The following is a 9872-nucleotide window of genomic DNA, read 5'->3' on the forward strand; positions in this document are numbered from 1 at the left end:
TTGTAGATCACTGAAGGTTGATATGACAACATCAGGGATCAACCCAAAACATAACCTATGTATTATCTTCACAGTCACCACCAAAAAATACATGAAACTGCAAGTCTCTAAAGGGCTTATACAGAGAGACTGGGGAACCTGGCCAACTGAGGGAAAGCTGCACTGAAGAAATGATAATTGAAGATGATGAAGGATGAAGAAACCAAAAAATGAGGGGAAGGAGGAGTCCTTCTTCAGAAGGAATAAGAGTACTTTTATTATTACCACTTTTTCTGCTTTGTCCCTTTATAAACAGTTATTAAGTCTCTCATGTCACAATGAAAACACTCTGGGGTAACAAGTCTGTTCTTTAGAACCATATTTCCCTTCAGTGACAAAATATACTTTGGCCCATTAATATGTGCACTCACTTTACAAATCTATATATAATTAGGGTTTTTTTCTTTGTGCTAGAAATATAAAATCATGGAAACCAACACTCCAGTATAATCTTCTGGTGTGATGGAAATGATGACAGATTCTCTCATTGTCTCATGTTTTTGCTCAGTGCCAGTACTGTCCAGTCCTCTAGCCACTATTCACATACGACTGTTGAGCACTTCAAATGCGGTCAGTGGTACTGAGGCAATGATTTTCATCTTCCTGGTTCAGAATTTTTTAAACATTAAAATTTACATAAAGCCACTAAAATTAGGGAATTTATAATCTCCTTAAGGAAATAAGAAATAAGCATTTTTTCAAAAAAAGATACACATTTAAAAAATAAAATTATTATTAATTTTATTAATAAATTTATTTATGGGGGCACCTGGGTGGCTCAGTTGGTTAAGCGTCCAACTTTGGCTCAGGTCATGATCTCATGGTTTGTGAGTTCCAGCCCCGCATTGGGCTCTGTGTTGATAGCTCAGAGCCTGGAGCCTGCTTTGGATTCTGTGTCTCCCTCTGTCTCTGCCCCTCCCTCACTCACACACACTCTCTCTCTCAAAAACAAACATTAAAAAAAATATTTTTAAGTAACTTGTGCACTATAATCTTAATCATTAGTCTTTCCTCCATCTTCCAAAATATGCTCCTTGAACCAATTAGTCCATGTCTATTTCACTTAATATAGATATTTATGTCCTTTCACTAGATTAGCTGGTGTGTAAAGGTACCACATAAAGATAATCCATGGGGCACCTGGCTGGCTCAGCCTGTAGAACATGTGATTTTTTTTAAAATTTTTTTTAATGTTTTTATTTATTTTTGAGACAGAGAGAGGCAGAGCATGAGCAAGGGAGGGGCAGAGAGAGAGGGAGACACAGAATCTGAAGCAGGCTCCACAGAGCCTGCTGTCAGCACAGAGCCTGACGCAGGGCTCAAACTCACAGACCGTGAGATCATGACCTGAGCCAAAGTGTGATGCTTAACCAACTGAGCCACCCAGGAGCCCCAGAACATGTGATTCTTAATCTCTGGGATGTGAGTTCCCCAGCCCTATGGTGAACAGAGAAATTACTTGAAAAAAGTTAAGTTAAAGATGATCCAGGTTACCTCAGTGCTCTCTCCCGGAGACCAGGGGCTTTTTCTGTTTTGGCCACCACTGTATATTCAGCTCCTAGAACAGGACTCAGTACAAATGAAGTATTTAACAAATACCTGCCTGGCTGCAGGCTGTCCCACTATGACCACATTCCTATTTGCTAGAAGTCTACTGATGTTTAATGGCGTCTGACAAGCCACAGAAGGCACCTGCACAGTCACCACGTTAAAAAGGTTTTTCTCTTGCAGGACAACACTGGTCTGTGAGGACCTGTGACTGAGGGAGGATTTTCTACCTTGACTAAATCAATTTTCTGATGTTTAGTGAGGACTGACTTCCCTCAAAAAGATCTCCCACATTCAATGCAACTATATGGTTTCTCTCCTGTATGAGTTCTCTGATGTATAATGAACTGGGTAAGGCTTTCCCACATTCACTACATTTAAAGGGTTTCTCTCCTGTGTGAGTTCTTTGATGTTTAATGAGACCTGTCTTCTGGGAACAGGATTTTCCACATTCACTGTCCACAAAGGGAGTCTTTCCTGTGCGAAATCTCTGATGTGCTAGAATCCAAAGCAGGCTCCAGGCACGTCTTTTGGCTGAAGACTTTCCCACACTCATTGCATATATAAGGTTTCTCCTGTATGAATCCGCAGCTGTACCATGAGATTTCCCTTCTCGATGAAGCCTTTTTCACATTCACTGCACATAAAAAGTCTCTCTCGTGTGTTTTCTGATGTACACTGAGCCATGATTTCTTGAGGAAGGCTTTGCCACAAACAGTGCATTCATAAGGTTTTTCTCCTGTTTATGCGTTCTCTGGTGTTCAGTGAGCATGAACTTTCTGGAGAATGTTTTCCTGCAAAGACTGCATTTGTGGGGTTACCCTCCTGCATGAAGATTCTGGTGACCAGTGAACCAGGACTTCTGAATGAAGCATTTCCCATATTTACTTCATACGTGAGGTTTCTTTGTTTTTTTAATTTTCTGATGCTTGATGATTTGGCACTTAGTGCTGATAAGTGTTTTGCTTTCAGGGGATTTAATTTCATTCTGAAATTGTTCATGATTAACGTGAAGAAAGGATTTCCCATCTACAGTATGCTCTGCAGTGGTTCTGCTCTGGTTAAGTAGTAAAATTTGATTTCATACTTTTTCCATGTAAGTCAAACATATCATGTTTTTGCCTTAACACCAAATGAGTTTTGCTCCGAAGAAGAGAATTTTCAAATGTGTTATGTTTGTGTCATTGTTCTAGGCTATTTTCCATGAATTCATTTTGTAAGTGCTCTGGCAGATGACCATCAAGTTTCCAGATTTCTAGAAAATAAAAAAAATTAATTCTTCCACCATATTGACTAAAATAAAAGTATTTTTTAAATGTTTATTTTTATTTTTGAGAGAGAGAAAGAGTGTGAGCAGGGAAAGGACAGAGAGTGAGGGAGACACAGAATCTCAAGCAGGCCCCAGGCTCTGAACTTTCAGCACAGAGCCTGACGTGGGGCTCAAACCCACAAACCGTAATATCATGGCCTGAGCTGAAGTCAGATGCTTAACTGACGAAGCCACTCAGGCACCCCTAGAATAAAAGTATTTTTTAAATAGCTTCATTTGAGGTGACTTCATGATGAACTTATTATATGAGTATAAATAAAACTCTGTGTTTAATGTTCCTTATATATTAGAAAATAACAGTAATAATGAATAAACACAAATTTGGCAACTTTCCAAATATTGCAGAACATGCAGCCTGTGCAATACACACAATTTACCATGAGCAGCAGACTACAGATTGGAGGGTTGCCTCATCCAAACTGGCAAGAGACTCCTTCACTTCACAAATCCTTACTGATGACTACAGTGCACGGGGCATGGTGCTCATGGTGGGGACACACATGAGTCCTCATGTTCAGGAAGCCTACACTACAGTTTGGTAAAACCACTTAAAGGGCAAAGAAAGACACAAGGAGAACAACTGCAGGTTGTGAGAATGACTGGGAAGGATCACTGGAGATGGAGAGAAGGGCAGGAAATCAGGTTACACTTGGAAGACGGGCCTCCCTGGAGGATTCACTGTCATGTCCTGGTTGCCCTTGGGGAGCAACAATATGACGCAGCAGAGAGCTCCAAGCACATGTAACCTACACCTCAGAGAGCTGTCCCCTTTCCTAAAAGAGAAGCCCCAGTCCCAGCACCTCCTCTTCCGTTACTACCATCATCATGTTCCAAATACCATTTCATTGCAGCACTTTTCACCCTCTAGACATACAATATATCTTCTTATTGGATCAGGTTTACATTTTGTCATCTTAGAATGAAAGCTCTTTTTCTGTTTTTATGCTTTTTCTCACTGCTGTTACACTAGGCTATCAAGAAAAAATTCGTTAAAAAAAATGAATCAAGTAAGCAATCGTGTGTGGAAAACACTGGGGAGCTTAGGGAAAAAACTAGAAATCTCTGCGTGAGCAAGAAATAACTATTATCACAGGGACACAGAGAAGAATTTCATGTCTGACAAGTAGTATGGTTAACTGGGACTTAATGTCATCAGGATATAATGGGAAGGAAAGGGAAGCTTTCAGGAAGCGAATGCAATGGTAACATCGACAATAACCAAAAGGAAGATCAGAATTAGTAAATACACAAAGGAATTAAGATAAAGTAGGCATGAGGCACGATCTGGCTCAGGCTTGAATGGAGAATGCAGGATATTAAAATATCTTTTTAGTTAAACTTTGTGAACAGCTGAGGAGTGCCTGGGTGGCTCAGTCAGTTGAGTGTCCAACTTTCGGTTTTGACTCAGGTCATGATTGCAGGGTCATTGGATCGAGCTCCGTGAGGACTCCATGCTGAGCCTGGTGCCTGCTTGGAATTCTCTCCCTCTGCCCCTCTCCCCTACATGCACTTGACTTCAGCTCAGGTCATGATCTCATGGTTCGTGGGTTCAAGCCCGCATCGGGCTCTGTGCTGACAGCTGGGAGCCTGGAGCCTGCTTCCAATTTTGTGTCTCCCTCTCTCTCTGCCCCTTCCCTGCTTGCACTCTCTCTCCTCTCTCCCTCCCTCTCTCTCTCTCTCTCAAAAATAAATAAAACATTAAAAAAATAATTAAGAAAATGCATGATGTAGGTGGCTCAGTGGATTAAGTGACCAGCTCTTGATTTTGGCTCAGGTCATGATCTCACAGTTATGAGATGGAGCCCTGCGTTGGGGTCTGCACTGACAGTGCAGGGCCTACTTGGGATTCTCTCTCTCTGCTCCTAACCCACTCACACTCTCTCTCTTAAATAAACTTTTCAAAAATGCATGATGTATAATTATGTTCATACACAGTGGTAATGATTAGGAATGGTTAATTATATCATAAAATTATAAAGAAAAGCATGAAAGTGTTTGCTACACTAGCAAGATGGTAATTACCTTTGGGTGTGAGGACGGGATATAATTGGGAAGAGGTTCACAAACAGCAATGGGGTGCTGACAATGTTGTTTCTTAACCTGGGTAGTGACTGTTTATATATGTATATTTCTTTTATACTGATTAACTTATAGATATTTTAAATTAACAAAGAAAGGGAAGAGCTGAAATATACTAAAAGACTGTTATGTTAAAAGGCCAATAATACGTATTTGCCTCACTACAAATACCTATCCAGTCAAAGGAGAAAGTGTAAACAAATAATATAAGGAATTAGTGACAGGTATGACTCAAATAAGATAAAGGGCTTTTTTTTTTGTCTGAAAGAATACTATGAATATTTTTATGCCACTAAATTTAAAGTCTTGGATTAATGTTCTTAAAACATGTTAACTCCAGACAATATAGCAGGTGAATTTTAATGATAGGCAATAAGACAAAGATGTCCACTACCACCCCACTTTTGAACTCTATATTGCAGAGGAGAACCAAAGCATTAAGAATAAATTATAGGGGCGCCTGGGTGGCGCAGTCGGTTAAGCGTCCGACTTCAGCCAGGTCACGATCTCGCGGTCCGTGAGTTCCAGCCCCGCGTCAGGCTCTGGGCTGACGGCTCGGAGCCTGGAGCCTGTTTCCGATTCTGTGTCTCCCTCTCTCTCTGCCCCTCCCCCGTTCATGCTCTGTCTCTCTCTGTCCCAAAAATAAGTAAAAAACGTTGAAAAAAATTAAAAAAAAAAAGAATAAATTATAAACATTAGAAACTGGAATGAAAAATTAAGGTTATACTCAGACAATCTGGGCGCCTGGGTGGCTCAGTGAGTGAAGCATAGATTTCATGGACTTCAGCTCAGGTCATGATCTCACAGTCGGTGAGTTCAAGCCCTGCATGGGGCTCTCTGCTGTCAGCACAGAGCCCCCTTTGGATCCTTTGACCCCTCTCTCTCTGCCCTTCCCCCACTCGCATTTTCTCTCTCAAAAATACGTAAACATTAAAAAAAAAAAGTTATACTCAGACAACATCATCATGGACATAGAAAAAGAGATTCAAAGAATTACTATCATAAAAGAGAAAATGCTCCCCCAGAAACCAGTAAGCAGATTTTCACAGATAGCTGGCTGGAACCGCACCACATACTAAGCTCATTTCACAGAAATTCAGTCATTAGCAATCGGAACTGGGACCACCACGGCTGACTAACACCAACCGGTACTTAGTAATAAACCGACATGTGGATCACCCTGCAAGAGGGGTGGATCCTAAGCAAAACAGGCATTCTGTTGGCAAAGAACAAAGTGTGGACGTAGGGCAGGCAAGTAAGCAACAGTGTTCCCCGCTGCTATGTATTAAGAGGTGAGTGCGGGCGCTGGCAAACATTTTTCTGCAAACGGATAGATATTACACATTTTCAACTTAAGATCTCTGTCGCAAGGACTCCATTCTTCCTCTGCCCCGGGAAAACAGCCATAGACGACGACTAACACACGGCGGTGGCGATTTAGCCCCTCGGTCTGCAATAAGTCAACCCCTGGACAAAAGGCTTTACAACAAAACAAAACAAAACAAAACAAAACAAACCACAGAGGGTTTGGAACTACCCTCCTGCGCTCTGCAGTCTTCTGTCCCAGCAGCCCAACTAAGAACTTCAACCCAAACTCCAGCCCCGGGTCCTTGGCGTCCCAAGCTGCAGCCCTGACAAATGTCTCTGTACCAGACACCGATCTCACACGCCCTTATTAATCCGAAAACCGGGCGAGACACCCCGATGTCATGAGCACCCACCGGAGCCCCAACATCACTGAGCCCCAAATTAAATACCGCCCCCCCCCCCCCCCGAACCAGACACTTCGATCATCGTAAATGATCTGCCCCGCCTGCTGCAGGACTCCATATGCTCTACAGAGCGGACACGGTCGTGATCTCTACAGACCCTTAACGGTCTTTTTTTTTTTTTTTTTTAATTTTTTTTTCAACGTTTTTTATTTATTTTTGGGACAGAGAGAGACAGAGCATGAACGGGGGAGGGGCAGAGAGAGAGGGAGACACAGAATCGGAAACAGGCTCCAGGCTCCGAGCCGTCAGCCCAGAGCCCGACGCGGGGCTCGAACTCACGGACCGCGAGATCGTGACCTGGCTGAAGTCGGCCGCTTAACCGACTGCGCCACCCAGGCGCCCCAAGACCCTTAACGGTCTTAATGGCCCCAAAAGTACCCCAACCACAGACACACCTGCCTGGTTCCCCTCAAATACCTCAAATCAGAGGCCCACCTGGTTCTCCTTAAATACCTCCACCTCGGCGCTTTCTACCCTCCCCGACCGACCCCGGCAGTGATTTCACGGATCCATGCTACAGCAGGTCCACACGTCACCCTGTGAGAAGCAAAACGCCCACCGTGAATAATAATAACAACAGCAACAGCAGCAGCAACAACAACAATAATAAAACAACCTTCCAAGGACAAAACCACACACTGACCTAGTTGCCGTCAGATCCGCGGGGAGAACCTGAACGCGGATCGCCCGGCAACCCCTCAGAGTACGGCGGCCGACGAACACTGGAGGCCCTCAGAGATCCGCGAACAACGAATTTCCGGTATTTCCCATCAGGCATTGTGTCCGCGTCCGCTCTCCGTGGCCGAGCGGGCGGCCATATTGGGGCGTCCGATGTACTCAAAGCAAAAGGGTGGATTTGCGGCCAGAAGCGGGAGTGGCCGAGATGAGAAGCTTCTGAAGTTATCTCTTATCCTCAACGTCGACTTTCGCGGAAGATTGATAAATTTTCAAAGTCTGGAGCTTCGCGAGGCAGACGTGGTGCGGGCTACATTGTGTTGGACGGGCTTGTCAGGAACTTACATGACCGGGCGTATATTATCCACTTTGTGTTAAAAAAAAAAAAAAAAAAAAAAAAAGTTTCCAAACGAACTAGTAGGAGTTTAGGTGTCGATAGCGCAGCAGAGAATGAACTAACATCTGGTAAGAAAAAGTAATACGTCCGGTAAACGAACACCCACGCAAAACTTATGGCGGAAGATTGCTTGCAGAAAGTGGTTTTTAAGAACACAAGATTTCCAGAAACTGGTACAGCGTGAGGCTGGTCATCACCCACCAGAGGGAAAGAGCGGATGGACGAACCTAAATTGGGACTGCGATTGGGGCCTGGGAGAAAGGCCACCAAAAGCGGGCCAACAAAGGTCCGATGCCAATGAGAAAGGCACAGCCTGAATCCATCCAATCATGTGAGGGTGGGGGTGGTTAGTAACCCAGGATTTAGGACAGAGAGCGCCAAAATTAAGTGTATGTCAGGCCGGTGTTAAAAATGCGGAGTCCTGGACTCCAGCCCCCAGAGGCTCTGGGTTTGGGAGGTGTTGGGATGGGACTCAACAGTTTGCGCTGTTTCTCAGCTATCAGACGCGGGAGGCTTGTCAGAGACAATCCATAGAAACCATTATTAAATGTTATGGGTTACAAATACTGATGGGTGACTCCCCTCGGTAGATTTGTCTTAGCTCAAATTATATATCCAGAAAAGCCCATGGAGGGGTAAGGAGGAGGGAATAGAGCCTTGCCTATAACTACCTATTCATTAATATAAATCAGTATTACTAGGCCTAGTATTACTAGGACTTAACGCTTTCTTACATTACATAATCCACTTACTCTGCCTCCATAAAGGCAGTTCCTTTGCCTATTTTATTCACTAATGTATCCTCATTGTACAGAACAGTGCCCTGCGTTGTGTTGGTGCTTTAAAATATACCTGAAGGAATGAATACCAATATCCCAGTATTTCATATTGAATTCTGAGACAGACACGGGATGGGAAATCTCTCCTTCCAGAGAGAACTCACTGTTTATAACTTGGATAGGTGAATAACTATATGATAGTTACTTGATAAGGAGAGGCCAATCCCAGAAGAGGGAGAGTAAATAATGAAGAGAAAGCACATGTCAGTTCAGCAGTGAACAGTGGAGCTGGAATCTTTGATATGGTGGCAACTCTCAAGGGTGATAGTTTTGTAGGTAAATAACAAAGGTTCTTCTCCGTGACATCCCCGAGGGATCTCACCTCCCATCTCCTATATTCTCTATTCTTACAGACTGAGGTTCTTGTCCTCCTGTTTATGATATGTCTTCTGAGGATCCATTTTCTTTTCTGCTCTGCCTGGTTTATATTCAGTTATTGAGTTGCCAATCACACTCAGTTTGGAAGGAGACATCTGTATTATTTAGAATTGCCTCTGAAGGACTCATTCCTTCTTTTGATGACAAAACATTCCGACTAGTCCATTGGCTAATTCACTCACTTTTCCAAATCAACATATTTGTCTTAAGTTTTCTGTGCTTGGAATATAAAACCATGTAAACCAATACTCCCCAAGATAACTTTCTGGGAATTATAATAGATTTCTCTCAGTCTGTGCTTTTTAGCCATATAGTTAGCTATATATAGTTAGCCATATAGGTAGCTATCCAGTGAGGTAGCCACTAGTTACATACTGCTGCTGAGTACTTGAAATTTGGTTTAGTGCAATTGAGGAACTGATTTTTTTGTTTTTAAAACTTTACAATTTAAACAGCAAAAAAAAAATTACCAAGGAATTTTTAACCTATTTGGGAGATAAGACATGGACATGAAAAAAATAACTTACTTACATCCTAAACTGCTTTAAAGTCCATTAAGAGTCCTTGCCCTCCCTTGAAGTAATATACCCTTTGGACAAGAAATTCTCATAACCCCTTGGGCCAATTATAGTGATCATCCCTTATCCATGGTTTGGCTTTCAAGGCGTTCAATCACCTGAGGTCAAATGTGGTCTAGAAGCAGATGATCCTCCTCCTAACATCCACAGTAGCCTAACGCTAAAACCATCACAACTCCTACACGTCACTTTATATCTCGTAGGCATTTTATCATCTCACATCATCACAGGAAGAAG

At 42.8% G+C, this 9872-nt stretch overlaps 1 pseudogene; it reads right to left on the reverse strand.

Moving 5' to 3' along the window:
• Positions 1-829: 829 nt before the first annotated feature.
• On the reverse strand, positions 830-7546 carry LOC131500147 (zinc finger protein 350-like; annotated as a pseudogene).
• Positions 7547-9872: the final 2326 nt, after the last annotated feature.

The sequence above is a fragment of the Neofelis nebulosa genome, chromosome 17 (assembly GCF_028018385.1).
Source record: "Neofelis nebulosa isolate mNeoNeb1 chromosome 17, mNeoNeb1.pri, whole genome shotgun sequence".
Classification (NCBI taxonomy): Eukaryota; Metazoa; Chordata; class Mammalia; order Carnivora; family Felidae; genus Neofelis; species Neofelis nebulosa.